This window comes from Lutra lutra, chromosome 18 (assembly GCF_902655055.1).
Source record: "Lutra lutra chromosome 18, mLutLut1.2, whole genome shotgun sequence".
NCBI classification, from domain to species: Eukaryota; Metazoa; Chordata; class Mammalia; order Carnivora; family Mustelidae; genus Lutra; species Lutra lutra.
In genome coordinates this window covers 33,906,621-33,923,830 of record NC_062295.1, presented here as the reverse complement: position 1 = coordinate 33,923,830, position 17,210 = coordinate 33,906,621, and positions in this window count along the sequence as shown.

The following is a 17,210-nucleotide window of genomic DNA, read 5'->3' as shown; positions in this document are numbered from 1 at the left end:
CTGGTTTCTTGCTCTTAGCCCTTCTCATTCTTCTGACCTATCATATCATAAGCTCATGAGGGCAGGAGCTTTATTTTAATGTATTGCTATATTCCTAGTTTCTAGAATCATGCCTGGACTAAAGGAGACACTCTGTTTTTATGCTATTGTTGAATGAAGGGATAACTGCTTTTTCATATTCCCCTTTGTGACCACACATCTTTGAGATTGGGTGAGACCTTAAAGATAGTCCTCCTTCACCTGATACCAACCTTGTGTCTCCCAAACATCATTCACATTTACTTATCATCTGTTTTATTGTTTCATTAACACTCTTATTTAACTCACTAATTTTGTTAGTGAGTTTATTAATGAATTTATTATTATTGAATTTTGAATTTAATAATTCAATTTAATTTAATAATTCAATTCAATTTGAATTGAAATTAATGAATTTATTAAAAGTAAAAATTTGTACCCTACAATACTTAAGAAATTAAGAAATTAAGAATTTTAGCCAGATACCATTACCTGTAGGGAGTTCTGAGTCTGAAACCTACTTTTACTTGGTTAAAAAAGGAGAGGGGCGCCTGGTTGGCTCAGTTGGTTAAGTTGCTGCCTTCGGCTCAGGTCATGTTCCCAGGGTCTTGGGATCGAGTCCTGCATCGAGCTCCTTGCTCGGTGGGGAGCCTGCTTCTCTCTCTGCCTCTGCTTGCCACTCTGCCTGCTTGTGCGCTGTCTCTCTGTCTCTCTCTGACAAATAAATAAGTAAATAAAATCTCTAAATACCCCCACCAAAAAAAGAAAGAGAATGTAAAGTGCAAGGGAGGAGTTAGGGAAATAGCACCTGAGGATTTCTCTGAGAGGGGTCAGAAGAGTTGAGGGAGAACTCAAGATGCAATCGCTTTCTCACGATGTGATTTGATGCTACTTGTCTCCATCTCTGTAAACCACCTAAGGTCATCACTCAGACCTCCACAGGTACGGGCTCCGCGCTACACTAACCCATACATACCTGGACCCAGGCACCTTTTTTGTTGGGGTCTGACCCTTGGGCAGCCAGCACACAGACTGCCCTTGTGTTCTGTTTCAGCGGCAGTCCTCCACCTCTGGTGATCATGACAACTCTGCCGTTTGTGTTGGCTTAAATACGGGATCTGTTTTGTGAGAGCCCAAGGGGTGGAGAAAATGCTTGTCTTTGACTTTGGAGTCCTCATGTTTAGTTTTATTCAGTGACTGAGCCATAAGGTGCTCCGCTTAAATAATTGAGAAGGGGAAACAAGTTAAAATATAGGTAATAAAGTAAAAACAAATGACGTAGAAAAAGAAAATGAATTTAAGCAGAAATCTGATCATTGATTATTTGAAAAAGAGTTAATAAGCAATTTTGATAAACAGATGAGAATGAAAGTGAGAATGAGGCTAGGATTTGGAAAATTTAATAGCTAATACAAAAGATTCAAGTTTAAGTTGACTATTATTTTCAATTAGAGGCTAATACATCTTATCAAATAAAATAGAGGACTACTCACAAATATGCTCCGTAACCCCATAGGTGCAAAAAGAATTAGAGAGCATGAATATAACACTAACAGAGAAAGAAATACAAACTTATAAAATAGTCTGACTCCAATGAAGAAAATATTTAAGCTTTCTAAGGACCAATTCAATAATAAAAAGTATAAAAACAAAGTTATGGTATAATAATCTGTAAAGTGGATTAGTAATATCTGCGTACAGGGGTTGTTACAAACATTAAGTGAGGAAATACCCATAATGTGCATAAAACAGTGCCTAGCAAGCACTTGGCACCCAGTTAACTTGGCTATTGTTATTCAGTCATTATTCTTCAATTCATTTTTAGACGCAAATATGACTTCAAGCTCGAACTAAGCAAGATAATGAAAGGAATATTTTAGACCAATTTTGCTTTTAGACATAGATGCAAATGCCCCCAAGTAAGAAAAAACTGTGCAAGCCAAGGAAACTATGCATTAAAAGAATTCTCTATCAGATTCAAGGAAATCCATTAACCTAGTTTAACACAAACAAAATACCAACTACTGTAATGAGATCCAGATAAATTTATCAAAACCTTATAGATTAAAACTCTGAAAACAGTGCTTTTTTCCTTAATATGATAAATGGTGTATTTGAAAACAAGAGTCAACATCATGTTTATTAAAGACTTATACTTTTTCCCTAAAAAGAAGAACAAAATATGGGTATTCTCTGTTTTCACTCCTTATTTAATATCTTGCTAGAAATGCTGGCAATGGCTATCTGTAAAGAAAAAAGAAATAAAAACATATCTTTTTGCAAAATATCTATTTATAGCTAAGCTATTAAAAGAAATGAAGTCATTGCTAAAAATAAAGTTAATGAGCAGAGTTGTAAAGTGTAATATCACACAAAAATTAGTAAACTGCTTACTGATAGATCAACTCTAAATAACTATTAAAAAAAAGAATGAAAATGGTGTTTTCATTTCCAGCGTTGATAAAATTGAATATTTGGATTTTAATTCAACTTGGGAAATGAAATATTTGTTCAAAGGAAATTATAATGGGTAAAGTAAAGGAATATATATATATATAAAGAAATATATTCTAATTGGAAGGTTTTAATTAATTCAGATGATCATGCTTCCAAGTATATAGATATATTATCAATAATAAATAAATATACACTCTACAGTAGGCACTGTACCAAGTACTTAAACATTAATTTTAAAATTTTCTCCCAGGGTCTATATCTTTGCAATGATGATGTAGTGATGTAATAGAATATTATACAGATATTAAAAATGAAAAAAGGTGTTGATTTCTGGATATTTGTCTATGACATAGACTTTATTTTATTTATTTATTTTTAAAGATTTTATTTATTTATTTGACAGAGAGAGATCACAAGTAGACAAAGAGGCAGGCAGAGAGGGAGAGAGGGAAGCAGGCTCCCTGCTGAGCAAAGAGCCCGATGCGGGACTCGATCCCAGGACCCTGAGATCATGACCTGAGCCGAAGGCAGCGGCTTAACCCACTGAGCCACCCAGGCGCCCTATGACATAGACTTTAAAAGCAGAAAATAAGGTAGCAGATACATACAGATAACATCTATGTACATCTGACAATGAAAATATGTTAATTTGGAGGGTAATGGGAACAGTTTGAGGTTTAATTTCTGCTAGTTTTTCCCTGCTAAGTTGCTTCCATTAAACAAGAAATAAGAATTAGGCTATTGTAGTCAGTCACTTTCTCTGCTTCTGAGCATGTCTGAGCAACAGCAAACATTTTCAGATGTCTCTGCCAAGGATAAGCATTAGAAGGTGTTGGAATGACTGGATAGGCCCTCATAGTTGGGAATGAAGGGAGGCTGAGAGAAATTGTCCCAACGTCTAGGCCTATGTGAGTTTAGGAAGTTTGTAAAGTGTTGGAGTTGAATCCCTGTGTGGTTTCCAAAGTCCCCTATAGGTCTCTGATTCTGCTTGTCTTTGAGAAGTGGAGGAGTAGATGTATTTAAGCTTACACTTTTGGGGGCATTGAGAGAGGAGTGTCTTTTTCTGTCCCCACCTTATCACTGACCTGTTCAGTTGGTCTGATTTCTGCCAAGCCCACCCAAGGATGCTGCCTTCTCCTGAGTTACTCCTCCTTGCTAAGGAGGGGCAGATGGCTCACAAGTGTCCTGGAGCTGGAGACTCAAGCCTGGGCCCCACTGGAAGCAAAATGCAGAGCAAGTGTGTGTGGGTGGAAGGCAGGGTTAGCAAGGAGGCTGAGAGAGCTGGGCTCATTCCCTGATTTTTGGGCCAAGGAGAGATGTGTGGGGCTCACACTTGAATTATTTTCAGGTCTGCTCTTGGCCTCTAGGGAGCCATACTCAGTGGGCATTGTTAAAAATAAATGTGCGGTAATTGTCTTGGGTCTGGCTGGGCCCAATTCTCCTGGACTCCAGACACATCATCCCCCTTAGGGTTTTTCTACTGGAAAGTTATTACTTCCAGTGGTTTAATTTGTTACTTTTGTCTACAGGGAAAGTGTTAACATTTTCTTACTTTTTATCTTCCATACAGGGAATTCATGTTGTTTGTTCAGTCAGATCGGAACTCAGCATTCATTGAAAAAATTGTGATGAAATGCACATAATATCAAATTTACCATTTTAACCATTGTTTAGTGTACATTTCACTAGTGTTAAGTACATTCATATCATGTGTAACTAATCTCCAGAATTCTTTTCATCTTCCCAAACTGAAACCCTATACCCACGAAACAATTCCCCATTCCTCCCTCCCCCAGCTCCCTGGCAACCACCACTGTACTTTCTGTCTCTATGATTTAGCCTACTCTAGGTACCTCATATAAGTAGAATCATATAGTATGTGTCCTTTTGTGATGGGCTTATTTTACTTTGCATAATCTCCCCAAGGTTCATCAGCGTTGCCACTGTCAGGATTTCCTTCCTTTTTAAGGCTGAATAATATTCCACCATATAGATATAGTCCATTTTCTTTTTTAATCTGTTGATGAGACACTTGGGTTGCTTCTACCTTTTGGTTACTGTGAATAATACTGCTATGAGCATGGTGTACAAATATCTTCTGAAGATTCTGCTTTCAGTTGTTTTGGGTAGATTCCCAGAAATGGAATTTCTGGATCACGGGGTAGTTCGATTCTTACTTTTTTTTTTTTTTTTTTTTAAGTAATCTCCAATGCTGTTCTCCACAGCAGATGCACCATTTCACATTCCCAGCAGTGCACTAAGATTCCCACTTTTTTTTGGTCTTTTTAAAATTAACATATAATGCATTATTTGCTTCAGGGGTACAGGTCTGTGAATCATTAGTCTTACACATTTCACAGCACTCAGCAGCACACATACCCTCCCGATGTCCATAACCCAGCTACCCTATCCCTCCCTTCACCCCCCAGCAACCCTCAGTTTGTTTCCTGAGATTAAGTCTCTTATGGTTTGTCTCCCTCCCTGGTCCCATCTTGTTTCATTTTTCCCTCCCTTCCCTCAAGAACCCCTGTCCTGCCTCTCAAATTCCTCATATCAGAGAGATCATATGATAATTGTCTTTTTCTGATTGACTTATTTTGCTTAGCATAATACCCTCTAGTTCCATCTGTGTTGTTCTTTTTTGATGGCTGCATAGTATTCCATTGAATATGTATACCACATCTTCTTTATCCATTTATCTATTGATGGACATGTAGGCTCTTCCCATAGTTTGGCTATTGTGGACATTGCTGCTATAAACATTCAGGTGCACGTGCCCCTTTGGATCACTACATTTGTAAAAGGTTCCCACTTTTTTCTCACTGACACTTATTTTCTGTTTTTTTCTTACTAAAGTTTACTAGGAACAAAGAAGAATCTGTAGAGGGAACATCAATAAATATAAAATACATGTGAAACATTTAGGGAATCACAGACAACACTGTTAGCATCTATATGTGAGCATGGGAGGGCTGTTGTGACTTGGGCGCTTCTATGAATTTATGGTCAAGGGGCTAAAACTTTGTCTTGCTGGGGGGACCTCAGGCACCAGCAAAAGGTGGAATTGCTTTTGTCTTCTAAGAGCTTCCTTAACCATGATAATTGAAACTTTTGTAATTTTGTATGACTGGGAGGGAGGTAGAGTGGATACTATTATATATATATATATATATATACACACACATATATATGTGTGTGTGTATATACCACACACACACACACATATATATATATATATATAATAGTAGACAGTCTAATGGATATGAGGTTTTGATTTGCATTGCCTAAATATTAGTGCTATGAACATTTTTATGTGTGATTTTTGGTCATTTGTATATCTTTGGAGAAATGTCTATTCACATCCTTTGCCATTTTTTTTAATGTTCAGTTCACCATTATATAGTACATCATATAGTACATTGTTACTCTTTGATGTAGTGTTCAACGATTCATTATTTATGTATAACACCTAGTGCTCATCACATCACTTGCCCTCTTTAATGCCCATTACTCAGTTACCCTATCCCTCAACACACCCTCCCTTCTATAAACCTCAGTTTGTTTCCTGGAGTTCATCTCTCATGGTTTCTCTCCCTCTTTGATTTCTTCCCATTCAGTTTTCCCTCTCTTCTTCTGTGTTCCTCCACACTATTCCTTATATTCCACATATAAGTGAAACCATATGTTAATTGTCTTTCTTTGCTTGACTTATTTCACTTAGCATAATCCCCTCCATTTCCATCCATGTCAAAGCAAATGGTGGGTATTCCTCCTTTCTGATGGCTGAGTAATATTTCATTGTATATATGTACTACATCTTCTCTATCCATTCATCTCTTGAAGGGCATCTTGGCTCCTTCCACAGTTTGGCTATTGTGGACATTGTTTCTGTGAATGTTGGGGTGCATGTACCCCTTCTTTTTACTACATCTGTATCTTTGGGGTAAATACCTAGTAGTGTAATCTCTGGTCATAGGGTAATTTCTATTTTTTTTTTAAAGATTTTATTTATTTATTTGACAGGCAGAGATTACAAGTAGGCAGAGAGGCAGGCAGAGAGAGAGAGGAGGAAGCAGGCTCCCTGCCAAGCAGAGAGCCCGATGCGGGGGTCCATCCCAGGACCCTGGGATCTGGGATCATGACCTGAGCCGAAGGCAGAGGCTTTAACCCACTGAGCCACCAAGGAGCCCCATAGGGTAATTCTATTTTTAACATCTTTTTTTTTTTTAAAGATTTTATTTATTTATTTGAGAAGAGACAGTGAGAGAGAGCATGAGCTAGGAGAAGGTCAGAGAGAGAAGCAGACTCGCCGTGGAGCTGGGAGCCCGATGCGGGACTCGATCCCGGGACTCCAGGATCATGACCTGAGCCGAAGGCAGTTGTCCAACCAACTGAGCCACCCAGGCGTCCCTATTTTTAACATCTTGAGGAGCCTTCATACTGTTTTCCAGAATTGCCAATTTTTTGATGAGGTCTTTTTAAATTATTGAGTTGTAGGAGTTCTTTATATATTTGGGATATTAAATCCTTATCAACTATATGATATATAAATATTTTGTCCCATTCCGTAAGTTACTTTTCACTCTGTTCATTGTGTCATTTGATATATAAAAGTTTTAAATTTCGGTATTCATTCATCTATTTTTTCTTTTGTTTCATTTGTTCTTGGTGTCATATTCAAGAAATCACTGCCAAATCCAGTCATATGCAGGGAATCACTGCCAAATGCAATAGCATGAAGGTTTTATCCTATGTTTTTTTCTAAGAGTTTTATTTTTTAATTATTTTAAAATATTTATTTATTTTAGACTGGAGGGGAGAGGCAGAAGAGGAAGGAGAGGGACGAGCAAATTCTGCCCTGAGTGCAGAGCCAAGCACAGCTCGATCACACAACCCTGAGATCATGACCTGAACTGAAATCAAGAGTTGGATGCTTAACCAACTGAGCCACCCAGGTGCCCCTAGTGTTAGTGTATTCTGAATTTGACTGTATACTTTCCTTTAACGGTGAGTTTTAATCTTCGTATGCTTTCCTGTTACTAATTACATCCTTTCATTTTGGCTTAAAGAACTCTTTAGATTTCCCTAAGGAGGCCTAGTGGTGATGAATTCCCTCAGCTTTTATTTGAGAAAGTCTTCATGTTTTCTTGTTTTCTGAAGGACAGTGTTGCCAGGTGAGGCATTCTTTATAAGGGCTTTATTTATTTATTTGAGAGAGAGAGAGAAAGCACGACCAGGGGTTGGGGTAGAGGGAAAGGGAAAAGCATACTTTCCACTGAGCAGGGAGCCTGATGTGGGGCTCGATCCCAGGACTCTGAGATCATGACCTGAACTGAAGGCAGATGCTTAGTGTATTCTGAATTTGACTGTATACTTTCCTTTGACTGAGCTACCCAGGTGCCCTAACAATTTTCTTCTTTCAGCACTCTTTATATATTATCTTACTGTCTTTTGGCCTGCAAGATTTCTGCTGAGAAAGCAACTGATAGTAGCATGGGTGTTCCTTTGTATGAGATGAGATTCTTTTCTCTTGCTGCTTTCAAAATTCTTTGCTTTTTTTGATTTCTGGCAGTTTTATTATAATGTGTTTCAGTGAAGTCCTCTGGGTTGAATGTGTTGTGCCCTATGAGCTTCATATATCTGGATGGCTACATTTTCCCCCAGATTTGGGAAGTTTTCAGCCGTTTCTTTAAATAAGCTTTCTTCCCCCTTTTCCCTCTTGTCTTTTGGGACTCCCATTATGTGAGTATGGTTTTGCTTGGTATTGTCTCATAATTTCTGTAGGCTTTTTTCACTCTTCTTCATTCTTTTTTCTTTAAAAATTTTTTTTTAAAGATTTTATTCATTTATCTGACAGACAGAGCTCACAAGTAGGCAGAGAGGCAGGCAGAGAGAAAGGAGGGAGCAGGCTCCCTGCTGAGCAGAGAACCCGATGCAGGGCTCGATCCCAGGACCCTGGGATCATGACCTGAGCCGAAAGCAGAGGCTTTAACCTACTGAGCCACCCAGGTGCCCCTCTTTTTTATTTTTTATCCTGAGTAATTTCAAATGGTTTGTTTTTGAGTTTTTTTAAATTTTATTTTATTTTTTAAAAATTCAATTAAAAAACATGTAGTATAGTTTCAGAGGTAGAGTTACAGTGATTCATCAATTGTGTATAACACTCAGTGCTCATTACATCATGTGCCCTCCTTAATGCCCAACACCCTGTTATCCTATCCCCCTACCCCTTTCCCCTATAACAACCCTCACAGATTCTTCTGCTTGGTCATGTCTGCTCGCCTTTTCAGTTTTCATTTCAGTCATTGTATTCTTCACCTTGATCATTTCCATTTGGTTCTTTAAAAAAAATTTTTTTTTAATAAAAATTTTTTTTTAAAGATTTTATTTATTTATTTGACAGAGAGAGATCACAAGCAGGCAGAGAGGCAGGCAGAGAGACAGGAGGAAGCAGGCTCCCTGCTGAGCAGAGAGCCCGATGCGGGACTCGATCCCAGGACTCCGAGATCATGACCTGAGCCGAAGGCAGCGGCTCAACCCGCTGAGCCACCCAGGCGCCCCTCTTTTAAAAATTTTTTAAAAAAAGATTTTATTTTTTTATTTGTCAGAGAGAGAGAGAGGGAGAGCGAGTGAACACAGGCAGACAGAGAGGCAGGCAGAGGCAGAGGGAGAAACGGGTTCCCTGCCGAGCAAGGAGCCCGATGTGGGACTCGATCCCAGGACGCTGGGATCATGACCTGAGCCAAAGGCAGCCGCTTAACCAACTGAGCCACCCAGGCATCCCTGGTTATTTTTTTTTTTTAATGATTCATCTCTTTATTTGTCTCATTTTGTTCATGTACCGTTTAAGAGGTTTCATCAAATTGTGATGCATCTGTGTTCTCTTGATGTTACCTGTGTTCTCTTGTTGCTTGCTATTACTAATTGCTATTACTATTGCTATTATTACTATTTTAAATTCTGTGTCTGGCAATTTATAGATATCAATTTCTTTGGGGTCAGTTACAGGGAAATTATTTTGTTCCTTTGGTGCTATCATGTTTCCTTGATTTTTTCTTTATTTGTTTCTTGTAGCCTTGCACTGATATCTGTGCATTTGATAGAGTAGTCAACTTTAACAGATTTTAGAAACTGGTTTTGGTGGGGAATACCTTTACCTATGGGTAGGTGTGAGGGTGTTTGCTGGGCAGGATGTGGCAATTCCAGCTCCAGAGAAGGCCCAGCAGCATAATCTTTGTGCAGCTCCCTTAGCTGGGGTGAACGTTTGTGAAGCTAGAAAGGGGTTTTCAGTGGTCAAGACTATAAATATCTACAGGAACTCTTGGGGTCTTCAGCTACCTGGAACCTCCTGATCTTTTTTTCTCCTAGGGTTTTTTCTTCTAAGGGTTGTCATGGCTGGGAGGACCCCTCTTGGCACTGTATCCAGCTTGTGGGTGCCCTTGAAGTTGTGGTGATATTGTGTCTAAAGTTCCGATGACCATGTGCCCACTATGGCACAGGGGACTGGAATTGTAGTAGGACAGTGGCTCCAGGGTCAGGGACACTGAAGAATCCACAGTGGGGTTGGCTCTGTTGCCCAGATGCTGGCACTTGCTGAGCAGAACAGAGCCAGAGTCTGGAGTGCAGGTGCTCACAGAGTGGTAATAGCTGTGGAATCCTGGCATTGGCTAGCCTACAATGACAATGGCTCTGTGGCTGGAGATTTGAGTGCATACCAGTGGCCTCAGAGGCAGGTTCTAGAGCATGGGTGTGTGTGTAGCAATAGTGGCTCTAGGGTCTGGGGTGCTGGCTAGCCCATAGCAGTGGTGTCTCTGGTGCCTGAGATAGGGATATATATGGAGCAGCCATGGATCTGGGATTTGGAGTGAAAGCACATTTAGAGTGGCTATGGTATCAGGGTCTGAAGTGTGGGCACAGGCAGAGCAGCCAGGGCTCTGGAGTCTGGGGCATCCATGAGGTTAAGGGAGGCTGGCAGCCCTGGTCCTAAGGTGGCATAATAGTAGCTCCTTCTAGGGGATGTACAGCAGCATATCCCTTTTTTTGGGGTGGGGTCTTCTGTTTCCATGGCCATTAGTTACCACAGTGTCAAAAGCTTCCTGTGTCTCCTGCAAAGCAGGTCACTGGGGTCTGTGCCAATGAACACTATGGAACACAATGAACTTCCCTAAGAAAGTGGTGGGGAGTCTGCAGTTTTTGAATTAAAGTCTCTTTTGTCTGGTATTAGTATAGCCATCCCTGTTCTCTTTGGTTATCATTTTCATGGAATATCTTTTACAACCTTTAACTTTTAACCTATGCATGTTATTAGATCCAAAGTGAATCTCTTGGGGGAGGGGCAGCTGGGTGGCACAGTTGGTTAAGTGTCTGACTCTTCATCCTACTTAGCTCAGGTTGTGATCTTAAGGTTGTGGGTTCAAGCCCCATATTGGTCTCCATGCTGGGCGTGGAGCCTACGTAAAAAAAAATGAATCTCTTGGGGCATCTGGCTAGCTCAGTTGGTAGAGGATGATATTCTTGATCTCAGAGTCATGAGTTTGAGCCCCAAGTTGATTGTAGAAATTATTTAAAAAAAAAAAACCTGGGGAACCTGGGTGGCTCAGTTGGTTAAGCGACTGCCTTTGGCTCAGGTCCTGATCCTGGAGTCCCGGGATCAAGTCCCACATCGGACTCCCTGCTTGGTGGGAAGTCTGCTTCTCCCTCTGGCCCTCCGCCCTCTCATGCTCTCTCTCTCTCATTCTTTCTCAAATAAATAAAATCTTAAAAAAAAAACTTAAAAAAGGGGCACCTGGGTGGCTCAGTGGGTTGGGCCTCTGCCTTCGGCTCAGGTCATGATCCCAGGGTCCTGGCATCGAGTGCCGCATCAGGCTCTCTGCTCAGCAGGGAGCCTGCTTCCCCCACCACACCTCTGCCTACTTGTGATCTCTGTTAAATAAATAAATAAAATCTTAAAAAAAAACTTAAAAAAACCTTTTTTTTTTTTAAGAGAGGGGAAGAGAGAAGGGGTTTGGGGCAGTGAGAGAGGGAGGGAGAGAATCTTTTTTAAATTTTTTTTTAAATTAAAAAATTTTTAAATTATTTATTTATTTAATTTTTAAAAACATTTTTTATTTTTTAAATTTCATTTCAGTGTACCAGAATTCATTGTTTATGCACCACACCCAGTGCTCTATGCAATATGTGCCCTCGATAATACCCACCACCAGGCTCACCCAACTTCCCGCCCCCCACCCCTTCAAAACCCTCAGATTGTTTTTCAGAATCCATAGTCTCTCATGGTTCATCTCCCCCTCCAATTTCCCTCAACTCCCTTCTCTGGAGAGAGAATCTTAAGCAGGCTCCATACTGAGCATGGAGCCCAGTGCAGGGCTCGATCTCACAACCCTGAGATCATGTCCTGAACCGAAATCAAGAGTTGGACAATTAACTGACTGAGCCACCCAGGCACCTCTAAAGTGAATCTTTTATAGACACATATAGTTGGATTCTATTTCTGACAATCTCTGCCTTTTGACTGGGTAGTTTAATTTATATTTTTATTTTTATTTAAAGTAATTACTGATAGGGAAGGACTCACTATTATCATTTTGATATTTATTTTCTGCATGTCATATAGCCTTTTTATCCCTCTTTTCCTGCCTTACTACCTTCCTTTGTATTTGGTTGGCTTTTTGTAGTGACATGTTTTGATTTCCTTTGCATTTGCTATTGTGTATGTTCTATAGATATTTTCTTTGCGTTTACCCTGTGGATTATATAAGACACCCTGAAATATAACCATCTATTTTAAACTTAACTTCAATCACATAGGAACTCTACTCCTTTATAGCTCTCCACTCACCACCCCCATTTTATTTTATTGATTTCATAAATTATATCTTTAAATATTGTGTACCCATTTTTATGCTTTTGTCTTTTAAATACTATAATACAATAAAAGTGGAGTTACAAGCCAAAATTACCATAATACATGGTTTTATATTTGTTCATATATTTATCTTTATTGGAGAACCATATAGTTTGTATGGTTTTTAAGTTACTGAGATCCAAAAAGAAAAGAAAAGAAAAGAAAAGATAGAATCCATTTCTACTAGCCTGTCAGAATTCTAAAGGAACATTATACAGTCCCTGTCTCCTTCTTAAGAAGTATTTGAAAAATTCTGGCTTCTGTCATTGCTAAAGTAATTTCATTAGCATTGCAATTTGTTGATTTAAGCCCCCTAGTCACCCAGATAATTTAATGGGTATGAACCTATTATGTTTCAGTCAACTTCCATAGGGCTTTTTCCTTGGTGAATATAATTCCTGGTCATGCACATAATACCCTTTAGGTTCTATTTTAATGTATATATTTTGAGAGAATTGAAACTGTCAAAGAAATCTTGACTTCAAGTGTCAGGCTAGAACTGTTTCATCATAGTGTGTTTCCCTGGTGAGCCGAGTTCATATTCTCAACCTGCTTGTACTAGTTTGGTTATAATCTGAACTTCCTAAGGTTCATTTGCCAAGTTGAGGTCATTGTTTAATATTCAACCAGGATTATGCCAGCAAAGCAGTGCTGTGGGAAAACATCAGATGTGTGTTGTAATTGGTGACTTGATTTGAGTTGCAACATATTCTCTCTGGTTATTGATCTCAGCCACCACTTCTGCCTTCTATCTCTGTTTTCTAGGTCTGCAACCTTGGAAGTTTAAAACTTAGGTTATAGAATCCTAGCACCTGGGCATTGAGAACATTTAGTATAATCTCCTTACATGTGGACAAGGAGTTGAGAGTGGAAGGGTCTTGCCCACAGTCAAGTGAATGAATAACAAATTGGAGTGGGACCCTTGGGTCTAAACTCCTGTGACTTCTCCCCAACAGTACTGTTCCAGTTGTCCCTTCATTTCCTCCATAATGTCACATCTGGTCTGATCTGGCCATTTCCCAATTTCCACCGCCTCTGTTTGTAGGTCACTTTGTGATCCAGAGAACTTCTGTGGCCCTTGACTACATTCTTGGAAGGAATGCTAAGCCACAGTTTACAAAGCTGATCTGGGTGAATTTGATGGGAGACCTGAGCCTTGTCCTCTTGGCGTCATTGTCTTCTGACATCGGTTTTCCACTTCCATAGGTAGCTCGCATTTGAAAAGATCTATTCCAGGAGGTCAGACTTGACTCTTTGGCTGATCTTGGAGTGCTCACTCAAGATGCAACCCAGTTTCTTCCTTTCTATCTTTTTCCCATCCTTAAGACATGTCCTCTCTTTCAACATAGCAGTTCTGTGTGTTGTCTCCCTGTGAGGACTTTGCTTTCTAGGACTATGCTAGACTCCATGTAGAGAACTGCAAGCCCATGGGAGTGGCCTGTAGAGGCTCTGGAACTGGAGGTGAGGGCAGCCTTAGCAGTTGTCAGGCCAGGAGAGAATGGCTGAGCACAAAAAGGCTCTCACTGTCGTCAATGGATAAGCATGTCTTCCTAAACTCTCTTGCTGGGCATGGAACTTAATGATGGAGAAATAAAAGCAATTTTACTTTTTTTTTCAAAGATTTTGCTTATTTATTAGAGAGAGAGGGGGAGACCACAAGCAGGGGGGAAGGGCAGAGGGATAGGGAGAAACAGACTCCCCACTGAGCAGGGAGCCTGACACCGGGCTTAATCCCAAGACCCAGAGATCATGACCTGAGCTAAAGGCAGACACTCAACCCACTGAGCCACCCAGGCTCCCAAAACCATTTCACTTCTATCAAGATTTCCAACCCAACAGCTATTAATCTCATTCCTCTGAAAACTTTGTGGGTATATGCTCCAGGCAAAAAGGAAAAGGAGAAGGAAAACTAACACTCAGTTATATGTGTATTAGAGTAGATGCTTTGGGTGTGCTGTCCATATCCCTGAAGACAGTTTGCAGGCTGAGGGCTTCCTGTGCCTCAGGGTCTGAGGTGCTCTCTGCTCACTGGCATGTGTTTGGCTCACTGAGAGGAAGGCACGAAGTGCCAGGCAGCTAATGCCCAAAGCAGCAATCTTTCACAAATAAGAGGTGGGAACACATCCTAACTTCCCTTTTCCTCAGCATGGTTCTGAGGCACATCATGCACAGGCATCAGAAGGTCCCCTGCAGGATCGGCTCCAGTTTTCGGTAGCACTTACCTGCTCATGAACATACACTGTATTCACATTCCTACCTTCCTCGAGCCATGTCTCCATTCTTTTTGAGTGCTTCCTGGGATCACCCCCTAAATTAACTATTTATATCCAAGTGTTTGTCTCAGGGTCTGCCTCTGGGGAAAATTCAAACTAAGAGCCCTCTTATATACCAGGGGTTTTACATGCATTATTCACTTACTTTTTGTACAAACCATGAGATATGCATCAAATCTTTTTTAGAGATGAGGATCCTGAGGTTCAGAGAGGTTGAACAGATTCCTCAAGGTCACATAGCTAATACAGGTAGAAGCAGAATTTGAAACTATGTTTGTGTGACTGCTAAGCCTGTCCCATTTCTGCCATTCCAGGATGCTTCAGGGGAAAGCCTGATCTAAGCTCTGGGTTCCCTTCTTTCTCCACATCATCGTGTGACCTTGGCAGGCCCCTGGGTTGTTCTTGGTCTAAATCTCATTTGCATTCCTACTTCAGGCCTTTTGCACAAGTGGTTCTCTTTGTATGGGATGTCTTCCTCTCGTTTATCATCTCTATGTTAGGGGTCCTGAATACCATACTCAGTGATTTTTTAGAAAGATTCATAGAACTCAGTAAAGCTTTTATACTCATGGTTATGGTTTGCTACAGCAAAAGCATATAGATCGAAATCAGCAAAGGTAAAAGGCACACAGGATCCAAGCTTTCAGTTTTCCCCTCCCAGTGAAATTGTACAGACAGCTCTGAATCCCCCCAGCAATGACATGTGACAGCACGTATGATGTATTGCCAACAAGTGAAGCTCACCTGAGCCTTGCTGCTCAGGGTTTTTGTTGAGGGTTGGTCACATAAGCAGGGAGGGGTCATGTGACCTTAGTTATTCCATTTCCAGCACCTCCAAAGGTCAAACAAATACAGCATGGCCCAAGACCGCTACCGTTATTCACAGTGCTGGCATAAACTATTTGGTTTGGCTCATGGAGCGACTCATAGTAGGCAACATATTCCAAGGGCTTAACCATTTTGCCCTGGAGCTGATCAGGATCAGTCCTTTCTTTGAGATATGTAGGATTTGGGCCTGCTGAGTTAGCAGGCCTGCTGAGTTATACACTCTATATAGAGTTATACACTATACACTCTTTGCTTTTTCTGTCACTCAAGCCACAAACATGATTTCCTCAGAGAAACTTTAGCCAACCAACCATCCTGAATTACCCTCTATCACTTCCTATCATTTTGCCTTTGTTTATTTTCATCATTGCTCTTCTGAACGCCTTATATTTTCTTTTTTTAAAAATTTCTTTTCAGGGCGCCTGGGTGGCTCAGTGGGTTAAGCCGCTGCCTTCGGCTCAGGTCATGATCTCAGGGTCCTGGGATCGAGTCCCGCATCGGGCTCTTTGCTCAGCAAGAAGCCTGCTTCCCTCTCTCTCTCTGCCTGCCTCTCCGTCTACTTGTGATCTCTCTCTCTGTCAAATAAATAAATAAAATCTTAAAAAAAAATTTCTTTTCAGCGTAACAGTATTCATTGTTTTTGCACCACGCCCAGTGCTCCATGCAATCCGTGCCCTCTCTAGTACCCACCACCTGGTTCCCCCAACCTCCCACCCCCCCGCCCCTTCAAAACCTTCAGATTGTTTTTCAGAGTCCATAATCTCTCATGGTTCACCTCCCCTTCCATTTCCCTCAACTCCCTTCTCCTCTCCATCTGCCCTTTCCTCCATGTTATTTGTTATGCTCCACAAATAAGTGAAACCATATGATAATTGGCTCTCTCTGCTTGACTTATTTCACTCAGCATAGTCTCTTCCAGTCCTGTCCATGTTGCTCCAAAAGTTGGGTATTCATCCTTTCTGATGGAGGCATAATACTCCATAGTGTATATGGACCACATCTTCCTTATCCATTCGTCCATTGAAGGGCATCTTGGTTCCTTCCACAGTTTGGCGACCGTGGCCATTGCTGCTATAAACATTGGGGTACAGATAGCCCTTCTTTTCACTACATCTGTATCTTTGGGGTAAATACCCAGTAGTGCAATTGCAGGGTCATAGGGAAGCTCTATTTTTAATTTCTTGAGGAATCTCCACACTGTTCTCCAAAGTGGCTGCACCAACTTACATTCCCACCAGCAGTGTAAGAGGGTTCCCCTTTTTCCACATCCTCTCCAACACATGTTGTTTCTATCTTGCTAATTTTGGCCATTCTAAGTGGTGTAAGGTGGTATCTCAATGTGGTTTTAATTTGAATCTCCCTGATGGATAATGATGATGAACATTTTTTCATGTGTCTGTTGGCCATTTGTATGTCTTCTTCGGAGAAATGTCTGTTCATGTCTTCTGCCCATTTTTTGACATGATTATCTGTTTTTTGAGTGTTGAGTTTGAGGACTTCTTTATAGAGCTTGGATATCAGCTCTTTGTCTATAGTGTCATTTGCGAATATCTTCTCCCATTCTGTGGGTTGCCTCTTTGTTTGGTGGACTGTTTCATTTGCTGTGCAGAAGCTTTTGATCTTGATGAAGTCCCAAAAGTTCATTTTCGCTTTTGTTTCCTTTGCCTCTGGACACGTCTTGAAAGAAGTTGCTGTGACCGATGTTGAAGAGGTTACTGCCTATGTTCTCC